Raw genomic sequence first — 6,097 nt, 5'->3', positions numbered from 1 at the left:
TCGTCAATGGAAAGCTATTTATGAAAAATCTTTGATGAATCTTCGATAATAGCCATCCAAACCCAGAAAACTCCTTATCTCAGTTACTGAGGTCGGTCGCCCCTACTCCATTACTGCTTCCACCTTAGAATGATCTACAGCTATCCCCTATTTACTTACTACGTGGCCCAGAAACTTCACCTCGTTCTTCCAGAACTCACATTTGGACAGTTTTGCGTGGAGTTTCCTTTCCTTTAGTATCTGCAACAGGATTCACAGATGTTCTGCATGTTCTTCATTGGTCTTAGAATAAAGAGTAAAGGACAAATCTGTCCCTGACCTTTTTTTTCGCGAATATTTTCCTCCCCGAAGATTGGAAAATACTTTAATGTCCCTGACCCCCCCCCCCCCCGCGAAAAGTGGACATATTTACCCCTCTGTTAGAGTCGCTCCATTTGTCCTGACGGAAAACGGTGACGTGGCTCCCGTGCCACTGACCTGCCGTTACAGGCTGCCACGTGGGATGGACATTTGAAAAGAGGACATATTAGTCCCCAGGAACCAAAATGTCACCATTTCTCCCCCACCCCCAATCTATGAAATCCTTGAGCCCTAATCCTTCGAATGCAATATGAAGGTGAAGCGGGTGAAGGAATAAAGGGAGCATTCCGACCCATGGCATCTGATGGAGCTTGGCCACAAGTCTGACGGCCAGACCATCGAGTGGCTCCTCCGCCAGGCCGAGCCCTCAATCATCGCCTCCACCGAAACTGGAACCACTCTCTCCTCCGTTTCTGTCTCCGTACGCGACGGTGCTGGCCCTCTCTCTTCTCCTTCCTCAACCTCCGCAGCATCTTCGCTCGACCACAAGCCCTTGCTCGCTCCCACTCCCTTCATACTCGGCAAGCGCATACGCACTGATGATGACGCTTCTGCCAAGGACGACGACGTCTCCGTGGGGCCTGCCGTGGGTCCTTAGTGGGCTCCGGAGCTCTCGCGGGGCTCTGGGCCCTCTTGACCAGGCCCGATTTTGGTCAAATTTGGAGTTTCACAATGGCTGCTTCTCCACCGGAGATGGTTGTGCAGTCGGCAGTGGTGTCGGTGTCTCAGCAGCAGAAAGCTTCTTTGTTCGTTCACCATCAGCATCAGCAGCAGCAACAAGCCATGGGAGAAGCTTCGGCGGCAAGGCTGGGAAATTACCTTCCTGGACATCTGAATTTGCTAGCATCTAAGTCGGAAGGGCCCGAAAACTTTTAGGTTTAGAGCTCTTTTGTTTTTAGTTTTTTGAGTGGAGAAGTCCATGAATTCAATTAGGATTTATTTTAAGTTATTTATTATGATGATGATGAATTGCTGCAGATTGAAGCTGGAAGCGGTTTACAGGACCTTGATCATCAGTGTTTGCTTTGTGCAAGTGCAAATATAGCTTCGAAATTCATAATGTTGGTTGTGATTAAAAAAAGCAAGGTTCTCCGAGTTGGAGAGACTAATAAGCTTTGTAATGATAATGGGATTGCATTATTGGTTGCTTGGTTTTTGAGTTTTTTACTTACTCTCGTCCATCATATCCTAAATCCTAATGAAGTATACAAGTTTGGTTTTTTGTTACAGCCAGCTCAAGTGCAATTACTAGTAGATTTAGTGTTAATGGTGGTCAAGCTCAACTCAACTTTGCTCTCAATTTGTTGGAGTACACAACTCAACACAACACACCAAAGTACATTCCAATTCCTGTGAAAGAATTCGTGTGTTGTTCTTGTTAATGATATGGGCTTTGGCACAGCTTGATGGATGGTGAGTGGTGTGGTTTGTAGTCAATGCTATTCTCTCTCTCAATCTCTCTATCTCTTTCACTTTCATAGCTAGCTCCTTTGCTGGTCTTAAGTTGTTCATCATAGATTGGGGGTGGGGTAGAAATGGTGATGTTTTGGTTCCTGGGGACTAATACGTCCTCGTTTCAAAAGTCCATCCCACGTGGCAGCCTGTAACGGCCAAGTCAGCGCCACGGGAGCCACGTCACCATTTTTTGTCAGGGCAAACGGAGCGACTCTAATGGAGGGATAAATATGTCCACTTTTTTAGGGGGTCAGGGATATTAAAGTATTTTCCAATCCTCGGGGATGAAAATGTCCGCGGAAAAAAAGGTCAGGGACGGATTTGTCCTTTACTCTAAAATAAATTAGTATGTCATCAATGAAGATGACAACAAACTTATCCAAAAATGGACGGAAAATTATGTTCATGTAATCCATAAACACTGTAGGAGTTCGTCAACCCTAAAGACATTACAGTGTACTTGTAATGACCATAACGAGTTTAGAAAGCAGTCTTAGGGATGTCTTCGTCTCTAACCCTTATGTGATGATAACCCGACCTAAGGTCAACCTTAGAAAATACTCTGGCTCCCTGTAGTTGGTCCATTAGATCGTCGATCCTTGGCAGTGGGTATTTATTCTTTACCGTAACTTTGTCCAGTTGTCTGTAGTCCACACAGAGATGCATACTACCATCCTTCTTCTTCACCAGTAATACCGGTGCTCCCCGCAGTGAAACGCTCGGACGAATGAAGTTCTTGTTCATTAACTCCTCAAGCTTAGTTTAAGTTCAGTTAACTCCAAGAGAGACATTCTGTAAGGCGCAATCGATATTGGTCTTTCTCCAGGCACCAACTCAATCGCAAACTCAGTTTCCCGAGAAGGAGAAAATTCGGGAATATCTTCCGAAAATACTTTTGGGAATTTGTTCACAACTGGAATCTATTCTAAACTTTGCTCCTCTCCTGACACATTTGCAACTAACAACAAAATACCATGACATTCACTTCCACTACAGTTTACTACCACAGAGCTTAAATAATACCCTTTCGGCACAACTGGCCCTTCAGACCCCTCAGACATGAAATGAAACGATTTTTTAGAACAATCAAGTAGAACACGGTTTTTAGATAGCCAATCCAATCTTAAGATGAGATCAAGACCGGTTATCGATAAACAAATCAAGTCATGAACAAAATCCTGTTGTTGGATTCGGAAAGAGACTTGTGGACAGTCTAATCTAGTCACCATAACTTCAGAGGTGGCATTATGAACATTCAAATCATAACCCAACACAACTATTTTCAATTCTAATTCACTGGCCTTTTTAAATGCTGTGAATGAATGAGTAGCTCCATAATCAAATAAAGCATTCAAGGTTTTACCAGCTATTTTGCATTTACCTCGGATCAGTGTATCAGTCCCCTCGGTACCTGCAGTAGATGTAGTGAACACTCACCCTGGTTGCTGTGCTCTTCCAGTACCTTGTCTCTATTTCTCTGGACAATTTGAGGATTTATGCCTAGCTTTACCACAGGAATAGCACAAGCCCTAACCGGCTCTACACGGGGTTTTCGGATGATGATTCCCACATCTAGCACAAGCCAGCTCATTCTGAGGCTGCTTCCCAAATCTTCTCCCCTAGTAATTATTATTGTTAGGCCTTCTGAAATTGATCTGACCCTGAGTCTGCTATGGTACAAAGCCTCCACGCTTGAAAGTCTGACCCCTAGGAGAAAAATTTCTTCCTCGGTTCTGCTGAAAAGGCATCCTATGGCTTCCTTTCTCTGTAGTTGCCTTTCTCACACAGTCTTCAGCAACCCTACTCTTATTTACCAGTTCTAAGAAAGTCCTTATCTCCATTGGTTCCACTGAGCTTAAAATATCACTCTGGAATCCTCCTTCATACTTAATGCTCTTCCACTCCTCGAAGTCTCCAGGAGCACCCTGACAGATACAAAAAAACCGGCACAGTTCCTCAAACTTATTCGTATATTCAGCCACTAACATTATACCCTGCTTTAGCTGCAGTAATTCAAGTTCCTTTTCCGTCCTAGCTGAATTCTAAAAGTACTTCTTATAAAATTTAGTCTGAAAGGCATCCCAAGATATAGGTTCATCGCCCTGCTACAGGAGGCATCGTGTTCCCTGCTACCAATGCAGTGCTTCTCCCGTAAGCTGATAAGTGGTGAATTCAATGCACTGATTTTTAGGCACCAGTTGTGCTTGTAATGCTTGGTCCATTAATGAGTCTCATCTGTCAGTTATATAGCCAATCTAACAAGTCCTGGTAGCTAACCATTGGACTGTCCCTCTGTCACGCATCCCCAAATCTCAATTCATAAACATTCATAATCATATAACACACACCAGTGTATATCCACGGGGGGAGCTCACCAGAAAACTCTAAGTGTCCAGCAACACTTACGACATAGGGTCAGTAGAGTATCGAGTCTCAACCTGGAGCACGTGGTGGCAAGCCTCTGCTTTCACCCAGGGAAACTTGTATCTCAGATATTTGATAGTGCAATAACCACATAATCAATCAACAATCACATATTCATAATCAGCCATAATTCATTATCAATATAGCCATTGGTGCACGAAATTGTGATCTCTGACACAGCGTCAATAACTTGGTACGCATGATCATAATCTCAACTCTTCTTCGCAACTTCGCACAACTAACCAGCAAGTGCACTAGGTCATCCAAGTAATACCTTACGTGAGTAAGGGTCGATCCCACGGAGATTGTCGGCTTGAAGCAAGCTATGGTCATCTTGTAAATGTCAGTCAGGCGGATTAAATTGGTTATGAGGTTTTGATAATTAAAATATAAATAAAACATAAAATAAGATAGAAATACTTATGTAATTCATTGGTGGGAATTTCAGGTAAGCGTATGGAGATGCTTTATTGCTTCTGAACCTCTGCTTTTCTACTTCCTTCTTCCAATTATGCGTTACCTCCTTCCATGGCAAGCTATATGATCCTCTCGGATGAAAACAAATCCATATGCGCTGTCACTGCACGGCTAATCATCTGTCAGTTCCCGCAAGTTTCGGAATAGGACCATTGTCCTTTTGCACACTGTCACTGCGCCCAACATTCGCAAGTTTGAAGCTCGTCACAGTCATCCCTTTCTAGATCCTACTCGGAATACCACAGACAAGGTTTAGACTTTCCGGATCCCAGGAATGCTGCCAATAGTTCTAGCCTATACCACGAAGGTTAATCTCAGATTCAGATGCTCTGTTGTCAGGAGAGACGATGTGAATCGTTGATTAGAAACCCAAGAGAATATACTCCAGCTGTCGTCCAATGACTACGTTGAACATCATGTAGACTGCTTTGTGGTTGTCAGGCACGCGGATCTTAGCTAAGCGAGTAACGAAGATTGGGTGATTGTCACGGGTCACCCCTTCATTCTGACTTAACTGAATTAAGAACAAGAGTATATCTTGAAGAAGAAGTAGGCGTGAATTGAAAGAAAAACAATAGTACTTGCATTCATTCATGAAGAACAGCAGAGCTCCACACCTTAATCTATGGGATGTAGAAACTCCACCGTAGATAATACATAAGTGAAAGGTCTAGGCATGGCCGTGAGGCCAGCCTCCCAACGTGTACAATAGCATCCAAGTCTAAGGACTAAACGTCCAAAGATGAAAACTGTAAAATAAATCTCTAAAAGTAGTTTTTATACTAAAACTAGTAACTAAGGTTTACAGAAAATGAGTAACTAAGTGCAGATAATGCAAAAATCCACTTTCGGGGCCCACTTGGTGTGTGCTTGGGCTGAGTATTAAGCTTTACACGTGCATAGGCTGTTCCTGGAGTTAAACGCCAGCTTTGGTGCCAGTTTGGGCGTTTAACTCCAATTTTGGTGCCAGTTTGGGCGTTTTACGCCAAGATGTTTTAGGCTGTCTTTGAACGCCAGTTTGGGCCATCAAATCTCGGGTAAAGTATGGACTATTATATATTTCTAGAAGGTCCAGGATGTCTACTTTCCAATGCAATTGAGAGTGCACTAATTGGGCTTCTGTAACTCCAAAAAATCCACTTCGAGTGTAGGGAGGTCAGAATCCAACAACATCTGCAGTCCTTTTTCAGCCTCTGAATCAGATTTTTACTCAGGTCCCTTAATTTCAGCCAGAAAATACCTGAAATCATAGAAAAATACACAAACTCATTAATTCATCTCTTTCATCATCAACAAGTTACCTTTCTCACAGTCCTAAGTATACTTCACTACCCAAATTCCACCTACCAGGCCTTAAACAAAAGTAAAAAGGGTTTTGAAA

At 43.2% G+C, this 6,097-nt stretch overlaps 1 pseudogene; it reads left to right on the top strand.

The window, feature by feature from the left end:
• The first annotated feature begins 664 nt into the window (after positions 1-664).
• LOC107640761 (transcription factor TCP7 pseudogene) lies at positions 665-1,236 on the top strand (annotated as a pseudogene).
• Positions 1,237-6,097: the final 4,861 nt, after the last annotated feature.

The sequence above is a fragment of the Arachis ipaensis genome, chromosome B5, assembly GCF_059453495.1.
Source record: "Arachis ipaensis isolate K30076 ecotype BB chromosome B5, ASM5945349v1, whole genome shotgun sequence".
NCBI classification, from domain to species: domain Eukaryota; kingdom Viridiplantae; phylum Streptophyta; class Magnoliopsida; order Fabales; family Fabaceae; genus Arachis; species Arachis ipaensis.
This window is presented reverse-complemented; position numbering and strand designations above follow the sequence as displayed.